The following is a 24259-nucleotide window of genomic DNA, read 5'->3' as shown; positions in this document are numbered from 1 at the left end:
AACAATGAGGACACTAAGAAAGACTTACATAGATCTAATCTACATTGGAGATAGAAAGTAGAAAAAGACAAGATCTTCTGTAAATTGGGAGCCTGGGGACCTTGGGGAAGGGTTGAAGGAAAGAGGCAGGGAGGAGAACAGATAAAAATGTAGAGCTCAATAAAAATCAATTAAAAAATCAAAGAACTCAAGAAATTGGTCATCAAAAGAACAAATAATCCAATAAAATGGAATACAGACATAGACAAACAACTCTCAGCAGAGGAATCTAAAATGGCTGAAAGTCACTTAAGGAAATGCTCAACATCCTTAGCCATCAGAGAAATGCAAATCAAAAGAACTCTGAGATATCTTCTTACCTGTCAGAATGGCCAAGATCAAAAACACTGATGACAACTTATGATGGAGAGGATAGGATATAGAGTAAATGGAACACTCCTCCATTGTTGGTGGGAGTTCAAACTGGTACAGTCACTCTAGATATCAGTATGGTGATTTATCAGAAAAATAGGAAACAATCTTCCTCAATACCCAGCTATACCACTTTTGGGTATATACCCAAAGGATGCTCAATCAAACCACAAGGACATATGCTCAATTATGTTTATAGCAGCATTATTTTATCATAACCAGAACTTATGAACAACGTAAATGCCCCTCGACAAAGAATGGATGAGGAAAATGTGGTACATTTACACAATGGAGTACTACACAGTCAGAAAAAGGAATGATATTTTGAAATTTGCAGGCAAATGGATGGGTCAAGAAAACATCATATTGAGTGAGGTAACCCAGACACAGAAAGACAAATGCCATATGTACTCACTCATAAGTGGCTTTTAGACATAAAGGAAAGAAAAGCCATCCTACAGTCCACAACCCCAGAGAACCTAGACAACAGAGAGAACCCTAAGAGAGACATACATAGATCTAATCTATATGGGAAGTAGAAAAATAAAAGATCTCCTGAGTAAATTGGGAGCATTGGGTCCTTGGGAGAGGGTAGAAGGGGAGGGGATAGGAAGGTAGAGGAGTGGAAAAAAATATATAGCTCAATAAAAACAATTAAAAAAAGAAAAGGTATTTTTAATTATTATTAACTTATTGTTTCTGTCATTGCAAAGGTAGACAGGATATTTTCCCTTTTTGTTTATTTTGCATGTAGCACTTTTTCTTTTGCTTTCCAACTTTCAGTGTTTATTACAAATAGAATTGTTGTAAGGAGCTGCTTGTTCATTTTCCCGGGTGCCCAGACTCCTGAAATAATCATACAGAAACTATATAATTTGAATCACTGCTTGGCCCATTTGCTCTATCGTCTTATTTGCTAACTCTTAAATCTTAATTTAGCCCATCTCCATTAATCTGTGCATGTCCATGAGGCCATGGTCTACCAGCATAGTTTCAGTACATCTGGCTCGGGCAGTGGCTCCATGGCTTCCTTATATCTCCTCCTCCTTTCTCCCAGCTTTCTCTATTTAGTTTTCCCCGCCTATCTCTATTCCCTTCACAGGCCCAAGACAGTTTCTTTATTCATTAATGGTAATCACAGCATACAGAGGGAAATCCCACATCACACAATATGGTTTTATTTGTCATATGTGAAAATTTTTCATAATTTAATCAGAAAATTATTGTATTCCTATCCGATTATCATTTCTACTGCATATGCATTTAAAAGTGACTTTTTTTGTTCAGTGTTTTCAATTTGTTCTGAATTCTTTTCATTTTGTTTCCTCACCACTTGTATTTGCTTAAGTAACATTTTTAATATTATTTGATAATTTTAATAGCTAAGAGAGTATATCTGTGTCTTCAACAAGTTCAATAGCACAAATTTAATTTTTCCTGGACCAAAAATTGCTTGAATACTTCAATTCTTACTTTCCCTTTATATTTTATAGTTTTGTTCATGTGCATTACTAATAAATACAATTAACATCTCTTTGACATTATTTGTAAATTCAGTTAAATTAGTATTAATCAAAATCTATCTATATATTTCATATTTTTGTAACTGTTCCTTTAATTTCATTAACAATCTTATGTTAGAATTAAATGCTTTCAATTTAATCTGAAAAAGAATTTAAGTGATTTATTATTTATGTATTTATTTATTTTCTGAAATTTGTAATAATGTTTGTCTTCATTGGGGAGTAAAAATAAAAAATACCTGTACTTTTATCCCATTGAATTAGTTTTCAACTTATATGTGGCAGTCATGACTGTCAACTATTATCTTTATTATTGTTTATTTTTAATTATGATATCACTTATTTGCCTTTTAATTTGACAGTGAAAATCACAGTGGTTTTCTATATATTTGCTACTTGGGATTGACAAAGTATTAGTATCTTCATTTTAGAATAGTTTTTGGCCAACATTTCAACTTCCACATTAGTATCATAAATGTCCCTTTTCCTTTTTAAAATGTGATAATATATTTATAATCACTTAGGTTTTTTACTGTCCATTATTTATGAAAATCTCCTCAACATGTCTATACATGTATCCTTTCAAAAATTATTTAATTAAAATTGACAAAATTTAATATCATTTTATTATGAAAATAACTGAAAATAACTCAGTCTATATTTTAACATTTAAATTAAACATATTTAATATTAAGACATATCATTATTTTAATAACTTATAGCTTAGCAAATTATAGATTATGAAAACAGGAAAAAGTGTAAATATATTTTTATTTCATGAAAATATAATATGGTGACAAAATATTCAGAATAAAATATATTTGAATACTTTCTTAAGCAAGGAAATAGCATGATGAATTGATGTTTATTAACTTATTATAAAACTACTAATTGTTTTAAAATGTTCATTTAGCATTTCTCTAGCAAAATACCTGGGGAAGGCTAACTTTACAAAAACTAACTCAGTGTTAAAAGTTGAAAATTCAAGAACATTGGCATGGTTCTGGAAAGTTCCCTAAGACAAATGATTCAGATATAAAAAAGGAAGGTAGGAGGAAAGGAGGAAGGAACAGAAGGAGGAAGGAATGACAGAAGGAAGTCTCATGATGCTGTACCCCACATCACTCTTTCTCTTTTTATTGAATGAAATTTCGTTGTCTGTGCAGCTATTTTCACTTAAAGCAGGAAGAAAATACTTGCTGCATATTTTTGACCTTTGTAACATTGGGACCAAATATTTTCAAGTCTTCTGAGATAGATTCTGTCTTTATCAAGGACTTCTTGGAGAAACCATCTCCTTAAGGGAATGAATTCTAAAATCCACAAAAGAAACCAGCATCAGTGCTGTACCAAGGAAGACAAAGTGGAGGCAGACAGGCAGTGCAGTTGGAATCAGTGGGAAGGTATTTTACTGATTCTGTTTGTTATTTTGGTGGTTCGTGTCCTGCCCACCATAGTTTTCTGTTTAGTTTAAGGTGTTTTGTGCCTCATGTCTTCTAAAACTGAAAATTTTCACCTTGTGTAGTGATACTGAGTTTGGAGCCCACCTAGTGTTCATAAAGATGTAAATGTCATCATTCCTGTATATAAATAAAATGTGACCAATCAAGAACCCCTGCCTTAAACACTCTGCCCCAAAAGGCAGCCATTTCTTTTCTTTTTTTTTTTTTTTTCTTTTTTTTTTTTTGGTTTTTCGAGACAGGGTTTCTTTGTGGTTTTGGAGCCTGTCCTGGAACTAGCTCTTGTAGACCAGGCTGGTCTCGAACTCACAGAGATCTGCCAAAAGGCATCCATTTCTAAACTTTCTCTTTTCACACTGTCTCACCTGTGTGCCGCTCTGAACAATCCTTTGCTTACCTCTCTCTCCACAACCTTCCATGATGCTGGATATAATGATGTTCAGAGAGAACCGTGTTTACTTCCGTACTAAGCAGTGAAAGCAGACACATCCACTTAGCTGTTCTCATGACTTGGAGAAGCTGTCCTCCTGAAGGCAAATGCTTCCATGCGTTATTGAACATGCTATGCTTCACAGAGTCACAATGATGGATTTTTGTGTGCCCAATGCTCTGCAAGGAGGCTGACGTAGTTAATCTTGATATCCAACTTGACAGGATTGACAGATGCCATGGTCTTGTGAAGAATAATTCTGAATGCTTCCAGGAGGCCATTTCCAGAGAATATTGACATGTGAGATATCAGTGAAGAGGGAAAGACCTCCCCTGGAAATGGCTGCACCATCTAAGAGTCTTGATGTGGAGAGAGTGGGCTATAATAACCCTGGACAGAGAGGAAAACATCCTGACGTGAACGAGGCTCTCTTCACCACTTCAGAATTTTCTCCCTTCTTTACAAATAACTGTTGTGTGCCTTGCTGTGGTAGGTGGACTTATACCTTTGAAATTATGAATAAAAATAAAGCCTTCCCCCCCTCAGTTGTCTTGCTCAATTTTCACTGAAGGCATACCACAGTAGGGGCTTCTAAGTCCAGCCAAGTAAGACAAAAAGTTACGGCTTACATAGATAGCATGGGTGAGGGAATGTTAAGAAGTGTGGGCGTCACTTGAACTTAGGCTCCATTCAAACTTTATAAAGATTTATAATATAATCAACCATACGATCCAGAATATGTATAATACTCAATAAGGGTAGGGGTGCGGGCAGTAATTATTCTAGATTCCTAAGTGAAAACTGGGATCATCTGAGGTAATTGATGTACATGGTTCTTTCATTTCAGTGTTTCTGAGATGACAAAGAACATGAAGACTTTTCCACCAATCTTCCTAGTGATATTTTGTTACTAATTTTTGAGGACGATGAGCATTCTTTTAATTCCATTTCTAATAAAGTGATTCTGCAACTGAGATGACCATTTAAGTTACTACAAATTAAGAGTATTGAAATTCTAAGTTAGAAAATACAACTGCTCATATGTCTAAGTGGGATGGAGTGAGAACATGGAGCGAAATATGTTGATGGCTAATTAGAAGCCATGAGCTCTACTGCCTTAGACACCGGTTAGTCACCATATAGATACTGCAGAAAGGAAAACAGTGGGGTTCACCCCGCTGGGAAATGTACTGAATCTCATTCTAAACTTGTCATTATAGTTTTGATTTTTATTCATGAAAACTTAGTATCTGGTCATGAAAACTTAGTATCTGAGGGAGAATTCAAGTTAGGTGCCAATTAGGATCATAAACATTGGGCTGGCAGGAAGGGTGGGGGAGTTGGCAGAAGAGATGACTCAGCAGTTAGCAGTAGGTACTTTTGCAAGAAAGGGATTCAGTTACCAACACCCATGTTGGGTTGCTCACAATACCTATAATTCTAGCCTCAGTGGATCCAACATCTTCTTCTGGCCTCCATAGGCACATGCATTCAAAAGCACAACTCACTCCCCATGATGCCTATACTGACACATATTTAAAAAATAAATCCTAACAAAAGAATTACCAACATCAGCAAAATTGTAAGTTAAGTTTACATTTAATTTAAAACTGGTTTAATGCAAACCACATAGAGCACAAAAAAAAAAAATACACTCATTGATATAAGAGACAGTCTTGACAGATATTTGCTATTTTTTTCCCCACTTAGCAAAGGAATCCCGACAAATATACTGACTAAATAGCTCACTATTCATCATTTTGATTTATTTAGATGTTAATAAACAAAACAGGATTCTGCATTATAAATATGTTTATCAGAATTATAAAGGGTAGAGTTCACTAATGGGCAAGAGTCTGCATACACATCAAAGTTATAAAAAGTCCCCGGAGAGCATCGTCAGGCTTCTTCCTGAGCATCCTGGTACGATAAAGAAGAGGCAAATAAATAATACTAGGAGAGCAAAAGAGTACATGACTCCTCTTCTTTACAGAGCTGTCTTAACTTCCTTCCCACCTGTGCTCATGTTTAGAAGTGAATGGACCTTTATCTTGCCGTTTGCATTTCTTGGAGCTCCACAATGACAAAAACAGTATTAGACACATGAAAATTCAAAAGCAGTGGAAATGACAATGTGTTCACCAAGATGGCAATGTTATGTCACAGTTTTTCATGTCTCTGATCTCTGCTTTCTTTTAATGTGGCACTCGGTGTTCCCTTTGGACATGACCTGGGCACTATGTCAGTTCCTCTCCACACATAAAGGGCTCTGGAATTCAATTCAAAAGGATTCTTTGCAACACAAAAATCAGTTTGATAAAGTGGTTTCAAGAAGGTCTGAATCATGACATTCTGGAGTCTCTTCATAGGTTTCTTTCTATACAACCGAAGAATTGGAAACAAGCTGTTTTGAAGAAGCAATAATATACTGGGCCCAAACTATGATGAACGTGTGTGTCATCACAGAACAAAGATCAAATACAGTGTCTGGCTTCAGTTACAAGTGGGGCCTGGGAGTGTGAAATATCCAAAGACGTCTGCCTTTGGGTAAGGCTACACGTGCTGGAGCCGTCATTGATGTTGCAAGGGCATGAAAGATGCTATAGTACAAAGCTGAATTGCAATTCTTCTGGTTGGTGCTAAGGTAGCATCTGGCTCCTCTTCTCAGTCACACATAGTGCCACAGCCCTAAGACTTGTGACTAGGATGGTTCACAGCTGTCACCTTCTCTGAAGGAGAGTGTCGGTTTCCAGATAAACACACTCATCCTTTCCCCAGCATGTAGCCTGCAGATGAGACCTGAAAGAGCAGATGCGGATGATATAGGTCACAAGGTAACAGCAAAGTCTCATTGCTAACACTCCAATCTGAACCAGGCATATTCACCCTCCAGCTATGACCTCTACTGCCTGAAATTTCCAGCTTCCTGTCTTTAACTTTGCTTGGGAGTGTTGTCCTAAGAATAATTGAAAGCCTCCTCTCAGGCTGTGCTCCAAGGGAACCTGGCCCAAACCAATTCCTAAAAGGATTATGACAAAAAAATGTAGCTGTCTTGCTGATTCCCAGGGGTAAAGACGTTTGACTGTTTTAATCTCAGGGGTGTGTGTGTGTTTGGGGGTGTGTTAGGCTGTTTAAAACTGTAATGTTTTAAAATATCATTTGTATCTTTCTTGCTTAAATTATTTTTCAGGTATATATGTATATGAAAAAAATCTGTTTCTTTTAATTCTATTATTGAAATGTATTTTTACCCCTACAATATACCCTGGCTATGGTTTTCCACTCTCTTACTCTTTCCGGTTCCTTCCCACTTCCCCTCCCATCTGGATCCACTTAGCTTCTGTCTCTCATTAGAAAACAAACAGGCATCCAAGGGATAATAGTAAAACAAAATAAGATAAAAACAAATGCACTGATGTGGAACAAAAGAAATAGAAGGAAAGGAGACAAAGAAAAAGCACAAGAAACAAATGTAGACATTGATACTCATTTATTTTGCACACTCAGAAATCCCATAAAAACAGAAAACTGGAAGCCAGGATTTATTAAAAACAGCCTGTAAAGAGAGATATAAAGATATATAAATAGATAGACAAATAGACAACAAAAGATAAACTTTAAAAAAAAAAAGAATGAAAGAAAAAGTTCTAACACAATTTTATGAGCCAAGGAGCCTCCAAAGAAGTCATTGAGTTTTCTGTTGGCCTCCCACTACTCAGCATGAAGCCTACCTTTAAGATAAGTCTGTTTCCTTAGGGAGAGTCACTTGCAGAAAAACAAAATCGGCACTTGTCAGTAGTTATCAACTGGAGATAGCTTCAGGTTTAAGGATGGAGGGGCACACGTCCACTCTCCTTTCGGCTCTAGGACCCCATTTGGTGCAGACCCATGAAGACCCATGCCTCAGTCTCTGAGTTCACATGTGCTCCTGTTCTGTTCTGTTTAGAATTTCTTAATTCCCTGGTGCCTTACAGTCTTCTCCGGTTCTTGCCCTCTTTCTGACTCCTCTTCCAGAGAGTTCTCTGAACCCTGAGGAGAGGGATTTTATAGAGACAACCCCATTAGGCCATCCCTAAGGTCTTTCCCTCTCTCCATATTGTCTGGTTGTAGGTCTCTGTTTTTGTTCCTAAATGCTACAGGAGAAGTTTCTCTGATGATGACTGAGCAAGGGCATTAAGGAGTATAGCAGAATGTCATCAGAAGTCATTTTATTGCTATGTTCTTTTAGTGGAACAGTAGTCTTTGGTATTACCTTAAGTCCCTGGGGCATCTAATCTCAGGTTCTTGGTCACCCAAACAGCATCAAGTATGGTTTCTACCTTGTCGAATGACCTTAAGACAAAGACAAATCAGAACCTGGTTACTTCCAGAAGTTTTGCCACCATTGGACTGGCATATTTTGCAAGCATAACACCATTATATATCAAAGGATTTGTAGCTGGGTTGATGTTTGTATTTCTCCTTTGATAGAATACAGATTACCTTCTGTTACCAAGAACATTAGCCCATATGGGTGAAGGTTCTAGATTAGTGAACTCTCAACTATTTTCAGGTGGTAGTGCAAACTTGAGAAGCCACAAAGGAATTCAGTGTGGCAGTTCTTCAGGAAGAAGGACAATGACCTACCTCAAGATTCAACTATTTCATTCTTAGGGCATCTACTCAAGAACACTTCACCCTACTGCAGAGCCACTTGCTTAGCCATGTTCATTAATGTTTTATTCACAAAAACCAGAAATTGGAAACAGTCTAAATGTCTCTCAACCAATAATTGGATTAAAAATGTAGTATATTTACATAATAGAATAATACTCATATATCAACAAAGAGAAATTATGAAATTCACAGACAAATGAATAGAACTAGAACAAAAAAAATTCATCTTGCATGAGATCACCCAGATCCAGAAAAACAAATATGTTATACATTCAATGATAAGTAAGCTACAGTTCACAGAGGCTAGATATAGAGTAATGGACTGGTGGTCTTGGTGGTGGAGAGGAGGTGGTTGTGGTGGTGGTAGATAGATCTCCCTAGGGCAGGGAACTAGAATATATATTAAAATGGGTGACGGACTGGAATGGGACCATAAAGTGGGGAGAGAGTAGAAGAAGGACTTGATAAAAGTAATACAAAGAGAGACAGCAAAAATTAAGGATCATTTGAGAGGTAATATAAAAACCCAAATAATAGCCGGGCGGTGATGGCACATGCCTTTAATCCCAGCATTTGGGAGGCAGAGGCAGGCGGATCTCTGTGAGTTCGAGACCAGTCTGATCTACAGAGCTAGTTCCAGGACAGGCTCCAAAACCATAGAGAAACCCTGTCTCGAAAAAACCAGAAAAAGAAAAAAAAAAAAAACAAATAATGCAGGAGGCCGCCCCATCTTTTATCATGAAATGAAGCTTCCTTTACTGGGAATGTATTAGATCTAATAGAATTATGGACCTAAAACATCCTCTGTGAACCTCCAAACAACCTAGACTTTTTCTGAGTCTATAGTTTTCTCTCTACAAACTGATGGCAAGGTCCCATTGCTGAAGACAACATACACAGAGATGCTAAATGGTACATACTTCTGTTTTTCTTAAATTTGCAAACCTAATCATAGTTTTGTCTAAACTAAGCTAATGAAGATAACATTTCCATGAAAAATTGTATTATTCTAGTGTTCTGTGAGTGCTGTTTTTTCCAGTATTTTTTCTTTGCTATCATATTATTAAACCTTGGTATAATAAAATATATATCATATATATTTTATTTATGTAATAGAAATCATCTTATTGTTGATTGCTGAAAATAGTCTTTGATTTTCCCTTGCCTGGCTCCTTAGTTTGTGTCTGGTGACCCAGCAGACCTGTGTCATGCTGCCACAACTCAGACCTTCAAAGGGACAGACTTTCTTCACTCAGCTCTACTTGCTGCAGGTCACCTTTACTCGTTGGAGCAGCTGCCAGCTAGAGAATCCTCTTTGCTCTCATTCTGTTCCTCCTTTCTTATCTACTCATTTCCTTCATTCTGCTGAATAACTTAATGTCTTCCTAAGAGGAGACACATGTTAGCTCTGCTCCCCTGTGTATTCCGAACACTTCTATATTAACTTCACATACTGTTGATGGTTTTACTGGAACAAAGATTCCAAGGGATAGTTTGTTCCTTTCAGAATTTGCAGGCATGCGACATGGTATCTGCTATCAACCCAATGCCACTGCCATTAGTGACTTAGTGTGTAGCTTCCACTCCCTCTCAGGAAGCTTTTAAGCTCTTTGCTTGTGCTCTTCTGACTTCCCTGAAATCCTCTTGGCATGGGTATGCATTTTTCCCCCTTAACTTTTCTTAATGTGCCTTTTCAACAGCACAGTCTCACTCCACCATCACATGAAAATACCCATTGTTATTTTCATCTTTGAGAGGAAGAAAATGAATTTCAAATAAGTTATATGATGTACAGAAGACCACAGAGCATAAGCTGCAGAGTGAATTCTGAAGCCAGAATCTCAGCTTATAAGTCAGCTTGGTGTTCTTCCAGTATCAACTTCCTGCTAAATTTTCTCTCCAGCATTTTCATCTCCAGTTGTTGTTTTTTTGTTTACTCATTTTATCTATTTTCATGAAAAGGAATGCTAGTAATTAGGTAATAGAGTTGATCTAATAGAAGATAAGTGTATTCTTGTCCCTTCAATTCTAGCAACTCCTTCTGGTTACTGTGTTGTTAGTTATTGTAATGATTATTCTTAGCTTGTTGTCTTATCTAAACTGATAAATAAGACATGAGTTATCTTTGACACATACACAAAAAAAAATTGATCCTCCCGTGGAAATTAGACAAGCCTGTCATTTTGGATGTCCTTGGCAAGACAACATTAAAAGAACATAATGCCTAAAACATGGGTTTTGGCTTCAGAGAGTCCTGAGTTCAGAAGTGATTTTTTTTCTTTCTAGACCACCTATTATGAAACAGGCACATAGAAATGATATGAAAATTAACTAATATAAGAAATACAGTGTGTATATATTAAAAGTGACTACTTAAACATAATCAGAATATTTAGACAAGTATTAACTACATTTTCAGCAGGCATTCAGTATAGACAAAGGTATATTCTGTCCCATAGAGAGAGGGACTCATACCATCCCTCAAGATACTCAGAAATGCTAATACAAACACTTAGACGTGTGATGGCTAATTATAACAGTCCTCTAAAAGAGTAAATTTTTTATTTGTAGAAGTTAAGGAATAAAACCTGCAGTTTGCCTAATAGATATTAATAGATAGTTGTTATCTATCTTAAAGAAATTATTGATGGTTCCTTTTAAAGGAATGCCTAAACTCAGTCTATAATAATTAAATCTATGATCAGTAATAAGACACCAGAGTTGGAATCAAGAAATATCTTTTGTATATGTCTGACAGAATATGGTACATTTTCTCTTGGCCATTGCTATTGTGAATTTTAACCTTAGGTTGGTAATTGTGTTTGGGTAACCATATCAACTCTGTATATGCTCTCTAGACTCAAATTGTGTTTGTGAAATGGTAATTTAGAACTCTATTGACATTGTATGTGAGGGAGTGTGAGTTGCTAAGAGTGACTGATTTTCTTTGTCCTGTGCTTGCTGCACCTTACTTCAGAGCACACAGTTGGGATTTCCTGCGCCTTCCATTTGTACACTAAATTTGCATCCTTGGATAAATTTGAGAAAGGGATAAGGAAGATTATGAAAACATGGATATTGTATCTTGTCTTCCAGGTCTTTTAATGATAGATAACATTAAACAAATTCTTGTTTGCTTAGAAGAGTGCATAATTTTAAGAGAATTGATGGAGAAGTTGTTATTCAGACTGCTATTACTGGTGTTTATTTAAAAAATGGTACTAAAAGTTTTAGTATCTCTAGGGACACTTGTGACTGTCTCAACAGCTGTACTTACACCTATTTATGCCTCCACTGAGCAATTTTCCATCTCAAGGAAGGTAGAGGTGACATTTTGTAATTTGGGATAGACCTTCTCTTTCTTTGTAATTATTTCCTGGCCAGTGGCAGGCAGAACTGAGAAGCAAGCCACATAGTAATGGCGATAGCAAACCCTTTATAACGTTTTTTTTTTGCTTTTTCAAGACAGGGTTTCTCTGTGGTTTTGGAGCCTGTCCTGGAACTAGCTCTTGTAGACCAGGCTGGTCTCGAACTCACAGAGATCCGCCTGCCTCTGCCTCCCAAGTGCTGGGATTAAAGGCGTGCGCCACCACCGCCTGGCTCCTTTATAACTTTCCAAACTAGTAAAACCCAGTCACTCTTGGTTAAGTCGTGATAAGCATGGGAAGTGGATATGAAGGAAGGCTACCTGGTTGCCTGCAGTGATAGCTCCAGGGTGACCTGACTGGGCTGTGTCTCTAAGGGCCCCCGTCTTCTGCTGGAAGAAATGTAATGCCAGGCCAACAATCACTTTCTGTTCCTGTGATGTCCAACTGAAGCTCAGTCCACTTGTCTTAGCAACTTCCTTTCTGTTTGTGCTTATGGTGACTGCTTTTTTGTTTGTTTGTTTGTTTGTTTTGTTTTGTTTTTTGATTTTGGGGTTTGCTTGTTTGTTTGTTTGTTTGTTTGTTTGTTTTCCAAAGGTATCTGGAAGACCCACATCTTCTGCTGAAATAATTCAGGGAAAGACTGGGAGAGGTCAAGGATTTTAAATGAGCAACAAAATAAAGGAAAATAAAGCTAAGCTTGAAGGGGAATCTCTATTCCTATGAAATAAAATCTTGACAACTACTGACTGCCTTATTATTGTATGAAGTTTAGACCAACACAATCACAACATGAGAGTTTTAAAGTGGACCAAAACAAAATTAGAAAAAAATGAAGGCCCATAGATTTGAAGAATAAATTTCTGTTCTTCACACACACACACATGAATATGTATGTTTAAGCTATTTATTATTTATAAAGATGTAAATGTAAATATCACTATTGCTTTATCCTTTCAGCGGGAAGTTAAATCTTCTGATTTACCAGATATGACCTAGCAGCATTTAGATCCGGTGGTCTTTTGTACTCAGAAGGCACGGTTTGTGACTTTATTGATCAGTTTCAAGGGCGGGTTAGAAGTGAAGCCAAGTCCCTGGAGGGAGATTGCCATCACCTTGACCTTGAGTCAGAGTTAGACCACTGACCCTTGACCTCCAGGACCTAGCCACCAGATTCTGCTATCTTTCACAGCACCAAGCAAGTCAGCAGGGGCACGTGTCCATGTGGCTCTTGCCAAATCAGAATTGACTGGCCAGTAGGACGCCTGCAAACAGCGGGAAATGTGGGTTAAAGTATGTCAATAATGTTTCAGAAGAACGATTTCTCCCAAGAATTGTAGCTGTTGGAATGTTTTGACATTTATTCGGTAGAGAAATGTAGCGCGTTTTGTGAGGCACTTCAAGAGGGCTGCTGCTAACTGCTGCGGGGTATTGATCGTCCTGTTAAATTGCACAGGCACACTTGGGAGAGCATTGAGATTCAGGCAACAGGACAGAAAGGATCGGCTGCACCCGATGGTCACTAATGGTAATTGGTTTCGATCCTTGCACTTGAAGAAGCCATGATTTACTTGGCTCACTGATGAAACGTAGACACTAAATATTTTGAAAAGAAAAAAAAAAAAACATACCATTTTTTAAACATTTACAAGCCAGCACCTCCATCCAGGAATGTCTTGCCTAGACAATAAATTCAGTGGCGTATGAAAATACCCACCCAAGGGGTCAACAATTTTGATTTTCCTTCTGTGGGTGTTTCCCTTTGTGTGCCATTTGTTTGCCTGACAATTTGTTTCTCAACTTGTTCATAATTTAATTTGAGACAATTTACTCTTCGTGTGAGTTTTGGATTTAACGTGTGTTCTATAATTATAAAAGAAAATGCGACATTGTGGTGAAAGAAAATGTTCCATTCATAAAAGCATAAGCATAAACAAGGGAAGCAAACTTACCTCTTTTCAGTTATATACTATTTTCAAATAATCATCATGCTGTAGACTATTTAACATAGCTTAAAAATCCTATAGTATCGTATATCTATCAAGAACTCAGGATTTTAATTCAGAAAAACACTATTTTGTGTCACTGTTAGATATTTTACTCATTGTGATAATATGCTATATTCTACATGTGTGAATACACAAAAAATACATGTATCTTTACACATAACAGCTTATATAACACTCTTTGTATGCATGTATATGGAAACTTAGATAATATATGCATTACTGTGCATATGTTGTTTTGTCTATTATGCATGTACTGCCTTACATGTTGTACATATAATTTTTGGACATATGTGTCTATTTATTCTTTGTGCATGCATATATAGTGTATATAACACCTACTCACACACATGCTTTTCTTTCACTGTGTGTGCTTATGTTGCCAAACAAAATTGTTAATGGATTTAAAATGAATATAAAGGTGTTCCCAAAGATTACGAGTGCTAAGTCATTCTATTAGAGCAGGCTCCCAAAGGTGTAGCCATTCTCATTTTCATAAAATTATTGTAATTTTGTCCTCAAATCATTGTACTAATTTATAAAATTTTGCTCTGTGTTTTCATTTTTCTATTTATGTTAATGATCTTAAGATAAGATGAACTAAAATTTGTATTATTTTAATAGCTATAATATTGCTTAAATATTTGAATATTAAGTAACAAAATTAAGGAAGAAAATTAATAGAATTATAACTCATAAAGCAGTATGATATATTACATTTGATATGTATAACATTTTCTTTTTAAATTTTTTTATAGGTTACATTGTATTTTTTATCTTTTATTTCTTTATTTTTCTGATTTGTATTGAGCTCTACATTTTTCTCTGCTCCCCTCCCTCCCTTTCCCCTCCCTCCTTCAGTCCTCCCCCAAGGTCCCCATGCTCCCAATTTACTCAAGAGATCTTGTCTTTAAATTAATTTATACTATGTAGTCATAATCATCCCCTGGTAAGCATAATAATTTAATAAGATAACTTGCATAGATTGGATTTAAATATTAATTGAAGATATATTTTTAAACATATCAAGATGAAAGATATTCTTATTGATTAGAGCATAGAAAAGAAGGAAATCTATTAGCTATTAAACTTGAGGACATTTTGCAAGCTTTCATTACTTAAACCCCTCGACTGTCTCTCATCCGACTATATTCCTGAGGCATACAAGAGTATTTAGCAGCATCTATTGTGTCAAAATGTAAAATTTGTATTGGGACCCCACAGGAGCTTTCAATTGAATGTAAATAGCATCACTCTTTCTAAGGAGTTCTCCTTCCCGATTCGGGACTGAAGGTTCCTGAGGGCAGGTATTCCTGGGGGCAGACCTCTGTTGGTGCTGACAGCCAGCTGCTGGCAGCGAAAGTGCCTTACCGTCCCTGACAATGCACTTCAATCTTGTTTTCTGGAGGGATCAGTAGTAGTGAAGATAAGGGGATTATCCTTTCTGCCCATCCAGTTCTCACATCTCAGGGAACCTTGACAATAAATGTGCTAATTAGAGCTAATTGCTCTGATAGACACTAGTCTAGCCGAGACCCAACAGAGACCACGGGGCCATTCAAATAGGAAAGTACTTTCTCAGTGTTTCCTCATGTGTAGATTTCACTTGTTTGTTTGAAGGGAAAAATAAAATTTTTTTTCCAAATCATCACAAAATTTAATACGATACTTCTTAGCATTTGGAAGCATGTTTTTAAAGAAAGTTTTTTTTTTTTTTTTTTTTTTTTTTCAGGGAGGGGCTGGAGAGGTAGCTCAATGATTAAAAGAAAATGCTGCTTTTGCAGAGGACCCAGATTCAATTCCCAACACCCACATGGTGACTCACACCCCTCTGTAACTCCTGCTCCAGGGGATCTGACATACTCTTCCGGCTTTCCCAAGCAGGCATATGATGTACAAACATCATGTAGACACTCATGCACATAAAATAAAACAAAACAACATAAAATGAGCTCCTGGATGCTTCTAGAATTCCACTGATAGGAAAGGGGTTTCTCCTTCAGTACATCTCACCATGTACATTTTTGTATCCCTCCTTTCATGGATGGCTTCCTAGACCTTAAGTCTCCAGGTGCCTTCTGAATTGTGGATGTATATGAATGTGCGTGTGTGTGCGTGTGTGTGTGTGTGTGTGTGTGTGTGTGTTGAAATATGAGTACTGTGGTTCTACTCCCTTGAGGTAGATGCATAAGTAAGTTCTGCTGCTCAGAGTAGTTTTCAGAAGATATGCAGACTTCCTATACTTTGGAGACATTAGCTATACCAGTCTTATCTTTGTCACTGACATTTTCATGAGTATCTCTTTTCCTTTTCTATATAAATTCTTAGACTCAGTTTGTTAGCTTCTAGGAGCTCATTAAGATACTGATTTGGGTCATATTGACTCTATGCACTGACAGCGATTCTGGGCTTCACATGCATGACCAGGGGATTTCTCACTACTAAGATCCTTGTTTTGGCTAAGATGCCCATGCACCACGGCAACAGCCCAACGCCACGATAGCCTCAAGTGTTCAGTAACGGCACAAGCACCCTTGTGATACCCATCAGCTCTATACTTGGACTTAAGGCCTGTTCCATACCATGCATTAGAAACCTAAATAGCATCCTAAGGCTAATAAAGTCATAGATCTTGGCGGAGATTCTACAAAATCCACTTTGCTAAACTAGAAGAATATCTAACGACATTCTAAATATGCATCCGTATACAAATAAAAGTAATTCTCGCCCCTTATTACATAACCTTTCTTTCTGCAGCAGAGGCTAAGCAGTATATTAACCACAGCTGATCAAAATGTTGAATTTCAGATCCCAGTCCCACGTGGTAACTTCTACGACACAACTCCCACACTTAAGGCTCAGAGATCATTGCAGAAAAGACAGCAGAAGGTTGGAAGAGACAGAATATCACAGGGTTTACTGTAGGATTTTTGTGTTCTAGAAATGCCAGAGAATTTACACCTAGAGAGTCTCACTAACATAGTTGTCTAAGCATAATCTGAGCAATGAGGAAACCAATAGACACGGTAATGTGGAAGGAGTAAGCTCAAGAGGCCTCAAGCCTAGACAAAATCTATAGGCATCTAAGAGGGGGTAGAGGGAAACAAAAGGAAGGAGAGAAGTGATGCAATTACATAAGCATCTCAGAAATTAAAAGAAAACATATGTAAATAGAGATTCTTGCTTCTTTAAACTTTGCTGCATCCCACAATAGGTTCATATTGCTTTAGTGTATGCAAAATGAGCTTTTGAGAAAGCATAGATACCCACATCAACTAATAAAAGTATTATTAAATCAAATCGAGCTGTTTGCACTTGAGAAGTATATTTGCTTTTCATTTTTACATAACATATTCACAGCGAAGTACTTTTGAGAACCCAGGACAAAATTACACCAGTATATTCATCATCAAGAGAGAGTTACAGTACCACTAAGCAGAAGCAGAACACCCATTACAGAATTGTGCGTGTGTGTATGTGTGTGTGTAGATAGTCAAGTTTTTCTTTTTAAATGATGGCTATTTTCTCACAGCTCTCCAAGATACATTGCAAATTACATAGACAATTTTCTGATATGGTCCATTTGTTGTCAAAAGGTGAAATTCACCAACCAGAGGGAATAAATCAATACCTCCTCTCATAGCTCAAGGCCATGTGACAATGTGACATACTAGTGAACCACAGTGGTACAACATATAGGAAATTAGATCTTACAAAGGTTATTTTTTTATTTTGTAAAGTTTTCCTAAGACCACACTTATTATTTAATAATCTATGATACCAATTAAACTACTCTAGGTGGAGAAAGTGTCTGTAGCCATAGAAGTAGTTTGATTGTAACTTAAGTGATGCAGCATCCTCTTCCTGTAGGTGGTATGATCCGTAGCATTTACAGTTGACTACATACAGCTCCAACTTGGGAAATAATTTGCGATTGTTACATAATGACAGCCCCAGGAGAAATGGAGAAAGTGGAGGACACACAGAATAGCCCAAGGCAAACACAGATGACTTCAGCTCTATGTGATCCCTGGGCTTTGTCCAGAGTCCTTACAAAGCTTCTTCTGATGAGGTTTTGGGGTGAGGCCACTGTACCACAGGAAGGTGAGGATTTCCACGACCAGAAAAATCAGGGAGTTCCTTGTTACAGGAGACACCGTCAACCAACTCATAAGAACACAACATGGCTCATCACAACAGATCCCATTGTCAGCTGTCCTTGTGGTCTTCTAAAGGGGAATCTTTGGATAATCAAGACATGTTATACCAGGTCCCATGTTTATCTTTTACTCCACGCTTTTCAGCTTACAGAGGAGGTCAAATCCTCAGGTCTGCACTCAGTATATGCCAGTGTGGCCTTCTGTGTTTCTGTCAGGAATTGGCAGAATGTGAGGCCAGGGAGTTCTGAGAAAGTAGGTTATTATTGATTAGTACACCATTGGTTAGGAAAGTGAATAAATTAGTGCCAGATTAAATATAGGATTGCTCTTTTGGTGTTAATTTAGACACATACATGTTCTTCACTCAAGCTTTCTGTTGATTTAATGTTTCTAGTCTCTGACTTCAGTCTTCCAACCCAGATAAAAAAAAAAATAACAAACTTCCCACACAGAAAACAAAACATTCAAACTCTATCTAAACACTGGTAGATTTCTTATTCCGAAATGTATTGGTCAAGTAGTTCTCAATATTTATAAGGTAAAAAAAAATATTTATAATTTTAAAAAGTCTAGCAGAATACTAAATCAATTCAACGTGGCAAGATAAAAGTACAGCATTTTAAAATGTCAGTATTCTTGTAGCTTATATAATAATTTATTTTTCCTTCTCAATAAAAAACATATTAGACATGTGTGTGTGTTTGTCTCTATGTGTATTTTGGGCTCTTGCATATGAAAGATTGACGTGATCAGAAGAGAACATCAGAACCTTGAGCCTGAAGAACTGGCGGTTGAAACCAGCCCAGGGTAGATGCTGGTTATTGAACTCTGCTCCTCTGGAAGAGCAGAAAATGTTAGTAACCATTGAGTAGGTATCTTTCTGTCTCCTAGCTACGTTTTTAATAAATAATATCATATCTGACTTTATGTTACTAAGGATAAGATTTAGGATATTATGCAATATTCATTGGCCATTTAGTGATTATGGCAAAAGGTTTAGAAAATATGTGAAACATCTATGAAAAATTTTGCATTATTTTTATTTTCAACCAGCATGGTAAAAGATAAAAAATGTATTAGCTTTTCACCACTACAATGAAGTATCTGAAATAATGACTCGCAAACAGCAAAAATTTAAGATGTCTCATCATTTGGATGAATCCTGTTCAGGGTTTCTTGGTCCCAGTGGTAGACAGATATGGCAGAAACCCGTGGCCATTCATGAGCTAGAGAGCAAAAAAAGGAATGGAGGAGACCTCCCATTTAGGGCATTCCACAATCACTTAGCAACCTTTCACTGGACCTACTTCCCAAAAGTTCCACCATTTCCCAATTCTTCCTTCATGGATCCCAATCCTATATCATAAACTGTGAGCGTCCTTCATGTTTAAACGGAAGCACATGCCAGTGGTGGTATCGATCTTAAGTTAAATAGATTTGAGTTCATTTGTTTTCTTTTTTATTTAGAAATTAGTTGCTGTTTATAGGCTAATTGTGCCTTGCCCTTGACCTCATGCTGTTCTTCAAAACAACATCTTCATATTCTCAATGTGAGGCAGCATAATTCAAGGGCAAAAGTAGACAACAGCTTGGGACAGTATGACAGTTCTCAGAAATTGCCACTTGGGCACACTGTCACGTAAAGCTGCAGCCAGGGTCAGGACAGTCTGGGTTCTGAACAGACACCAGATGCATTTTGATTAGTGGGAGAAAAGAACAAACATTTTAAAGAAAACTTACAGGCTTTTCCATACTCATGGTGATTGTTACTATTATAGCAACTCCAATAGTTTTATATTTTATATTCACATGAAAAACAAAATAGAGTTCCTTGAAAATTATTCTCATCATTCTTCTTGTAAGAATTCTTTAATATTAAGTAGACCATGCCACGGATAGATCTTAATTTATTTTAGTAATTTTTAAATATTATCACAGCCCTTTTCAAAGACAGCTAACAAAACAAATACAGTACAATTATTGTTTTACTGCATATGTTTATATGTGGTTCCTCATACATGTTGAATAATAATTTAATATTTGAACTGATCCTTTTGGTATGAAAAGGCATAACTGAAATTTAATACATATCCTTTTTTTATTATTATTTTACGAACCATATAAGGTATTGATTTTCTCTTTTAAAAAAGAAAGAAAGGTTTATTTTTATTTTAGGTATACAAGTGAATTCCTGCATGTATGTATATGCACCAAAAATGTCTAAGCCTGAGGAACTAGGTGATGGTGTGGGGTCCCATAGAGCTGGAGTAACAGGCAATGTGAGCCACTGTGTGAGTGCTGGTCTTTTACAAGAGCGTCAAGTGCTCTTAACTGCTGAGCCATCTCTCCAGTCCTGCCTCTGGACCCTTTCGCTGATCCATTTCCTCCTGTTGAATACCTTTCTCTCCATGTTTTCCATAACTCCTCTTTTTCCTTCTTCTCATCTCCCTTCAGACCTCTTCCTAACTTCCCATGGCCTCATCCATATTTCATGACCTCTACACCTGTAAAAAATTCCAAATCTGGATTCAAAATACATGAGAACATAGGAAGCATTTTTTTTTCTCTCTAAGTCTGCCTTATTTCTCTTAATATAATGACCTTCAGTTCTACTCATCTGCCTCCAAAGAGGATGATTTCAATTTTTCTTTACAACCAGAAGAAAATTAAAGTATTCATCCCACGTATTCCTTAGCCATTAAACTGAAGCCAAGTGGACAGCAAGGCTTCTCTGTCGTGTTAGTGGTTTACAGTGCAGTAAGAAACATATATACATGTGGATCTCTGTGGTATGTGAGTTACAGTCTTTTGCTACCTGTGTCACGTGATCAGTCTGTTCATTTGTGGCAGGGACTGAATATTGGCTTTCACAGTGGCTGCACCAGTGTATAAATGAAGGGTGTTTTCTCAACAATGTCCATTCTAATTGGGGTAAGAAAGAATCACAAGGTAATTTTAATTATATTTATTTATTTATCTATCTATCTATTTTGGGTGTTCGAGACAGAGTTCCTCGTAGCTTTGGAGACTGTCCTGGAACATGCTCTGTAGACCAGGCTGGCCTCAAACTCAGAGGTATCAGTCTGCCTCACCCTCCTGATTGTTGGGATTAAATGGGTGCACTAACACCGCCCAGCTCATAATTTTAATTTTGGTTCATCTAATTACTAAGACTATTAGTCTTTTCAATTATTTATTACTCATTTGTACAAAATCATTTGAGCACTATTTATTTAGATCATTAGCCCATTTATTGATTGAGTTGAGATTTTCTTGGTGTTTGATTTTTTTTAATTCTATGCATATTTTAGATACTAATCCTCTATCTCATATGTAATTGGTAGGCAGTTTTCCCTTTCTGTAATGTGGCTCTACATTCTGTTCATTGTTTTCTGTACTGTGCCAAAATATTTTAATTTCTTGTAATCCAGTTGATCAATCTTGGGATTATATTCTATGCTACTGAAGCTCATGTCAAAAAGGCATTGTGTATGCTTATATCATAAAGCCTTTCATATATGCTTTCATCTAGCACTTTTAACTTCTCAGCTCTTTGATCTCTTTTGGATGGATTTATGGGGGGATGAAAGTTATATATTTAATTTAATTCTTCTTGTTGTTAAAATCTAGTTTTCCTGGCACCATCGATTGAAGCGTTTGTTTTTCATACAAAAAAATTTTAAGCACCTTACTAAAAATTAAGTAGTTGTACTTATGTGGATTAATTTTTTTAGTTCTCTGTGTGTTCTGTTAAACTATAGTTTTGTGACATACCATCTAGTCCTTGGCACTAAATTTCTGTAAAGAAATTTGTGGTTAAGCGTTTCTGTATTTCCAACATTGTTGTCTCTGGTGAGAAACGCTTTGACAGCTTGCCATCATTTGTGCCTTTCTATGAATCTTAAGACTGTGCCTTTTTTAAAATTGATTTTAATTGAGCTATACATTTTTCTCTGTTCCCCTCCCTGCCTCTCCCTTCCTCTTCAGTCCTCTCCCATGGTCCCCATGCTCCCAATTTACTCAGGAGATCTTGTCTTTTATAGCTTCCCATGTAGATTAGATCCATGTATGACCCAGAAAGACAATTATCATATGTACTCATTCATAAGTGGTTTTTAAACATAAAGCAAAGAAAACCAGCCTGTAAATCACAATCTCAGAGAACCTAGGCAGCAATGAGGACCCTAAGACTGTGCCTTTAAATCTGTGAAAGAACATAACTGAAGTCTATTGGGATTGGATTGAACCTACAGACTGTTCTAAGTAACAATAACAGTTTTAGAAGATAAATACCACCTATTCATGAACGTGGAGTTTCTTTCAATTTCTATTCCTTTATTCAATATCTTAAAGCTGTAATTATAGAGGACTTTCACCTTCTTAGGTGAATTTATTTTTGAAATTGCATTTATCAGTTGTAAGAGCTCTCTAGTAAAATTCGTGTGGTCACTTGTGTATACTATCATATCATTTGAATATAGTGAAAGTTTGACGTCTTTCTTTCCAATTTTTATCTCTTTGATCTCATTTTGTTTTCTAATTGCTCTAGCTAGAACTTTGAAGACTTATTTTTGGGTTCCCTTCAGTTGATAGAGTCACTTCTATCTTATGACTGCCCGTTGATTGCCTTTGCCTATGAGGTATGTTTCTTGGAGATAACAGATACTTTGTGTATAGTTTTACACACACACACACACACAAATGTTCCCCACAAAACTTTTTGAAACTTTCATATAGATATATAATGAAACTTAGTCCTTTTTTCCCTTTTATCTTGTGTTATCTCACTCATTCTCCTTCTGCATCTCTTCCCTTCTCCCTCAGAAAATCCCCTTCCTACTTCTGACTTCAGTATCTTGTGTGTGTGTGTGTGTGTGTCCCTGAGTTTAAATAGGATTGCTTGCATGAACAATTTTACTTGTTTTTTTTCTTTAGATATATAATTTTAATACAGTCAGAAAGTTTGTGGTCTGTTTTTTTGTGGGGTTTTATAATTTTGTTTTGCTTTATTCTCAGAGGATAGAATTTTTTTTTTTTTTTTTTTGGTTTTTCCAAGACAGGGTTTCTCTGTGGTTTTAGAGCCTGTCCTGGAACTAGCTCTTGTAGACCAGGCTGGTCTCGAACTCACAGAGATCCGCCTGCCTCTGCCTCCCGAGTGCTGGGATTAAAGGTGTGTTCCACCATCGCCCGGCGAGGATAGAATTTTTATTTCTTGGGAAATGTTTACTAATTACTACTAATTTTTTGTTGTTTGTTTGTTTTGTTGATTATTTGAGACAGGATAACACTGCCTGTTCTGGAACTAGCTCTTGTAGACCAGGCTGACCTCAAACTCAAAAAGATCCATCTGTCTCTGTCTCTTAAGTGCTGGGATTAAAAACATGTGCCAACACCACCCAGCTATTAATTTTGATTTTGTTTTGGTTTTCTTTTGGGGGATTTTTTTTGGATGGGTTATTATCTGTTCATCTATTTCTCGTTTTTAGTATTAGAGGTTTGTTTGATTGTTTATGCTGTTGGTCATGACAGTCTTTTTTTTTTAGCTTTTTTGATCATCGATTCTTTCATGAAATTGACTCTCTCCTGAAACCTCATAATTAAAAAAAAAAACACAATGTGTTTTATTTATGTGTGATATTGCTTAAGAATCCTGTGTTGTGCTGGATTGATGGCTTTTAGTAGCTCATTTTGTGCTTATCTTGAAATATTTTTACTTCTCCATCATATTTAAAGGTAACTTTTTTATATGTAGTAATATTGGTTTGATACTTACTCACTTTCAGGACTTGGAACTGTTTTATGATACCCTGGTTTTTAGGGTTGCTAATGGAGTAACTCCCATTATCCTGTTGTATCTTCCCTCACAGGTAAGTTAGTGCTTTCTTTTATGATTTTTCATATTATTTTTCATTTTTGTGGTTTTGATTTCCTGACTAGAGTAGGTTGTGGTACTTTTTATTTCTGGCCATGTTTGCTTAAGTTATATAATGCCTCCTATGTTTGTATATCTACTTCTTTACCAAAATTTGGCAAACTTTTTATTTTTGAGAATCACTATTTTTTATTACTAAAATTTTAATAAAGCAAACCTAAGTTTAAGAAATACAGAAGTAGGGGGCTAGAGAGATGGCTCAGAGGTTAAGCAACCGGCTGTTCTTCCACAGGTTGTGAGTTCAATTCCCAGCAACCACATGGTGGGTCACAACCATCTGTAATGAGTTCTGGCGCCCTCTTCTGTTGTGTCAGCA

Source organism: Chionomys nivalis, chromosome 19 (genome assembly GCF_950005125.1).
Source record: "Chionomys nivalis chromosome 19, mChiNiv1.1, whole genome shotgun sequence".
NCBI lineage: Eukaryota > Metazoa > Chordata > Mammalia > Rodentia > Cricetidae > Chionomys > Chionomys nivalis.
This window is presented reverse-complemented; position numbering follows the sequence as displayed.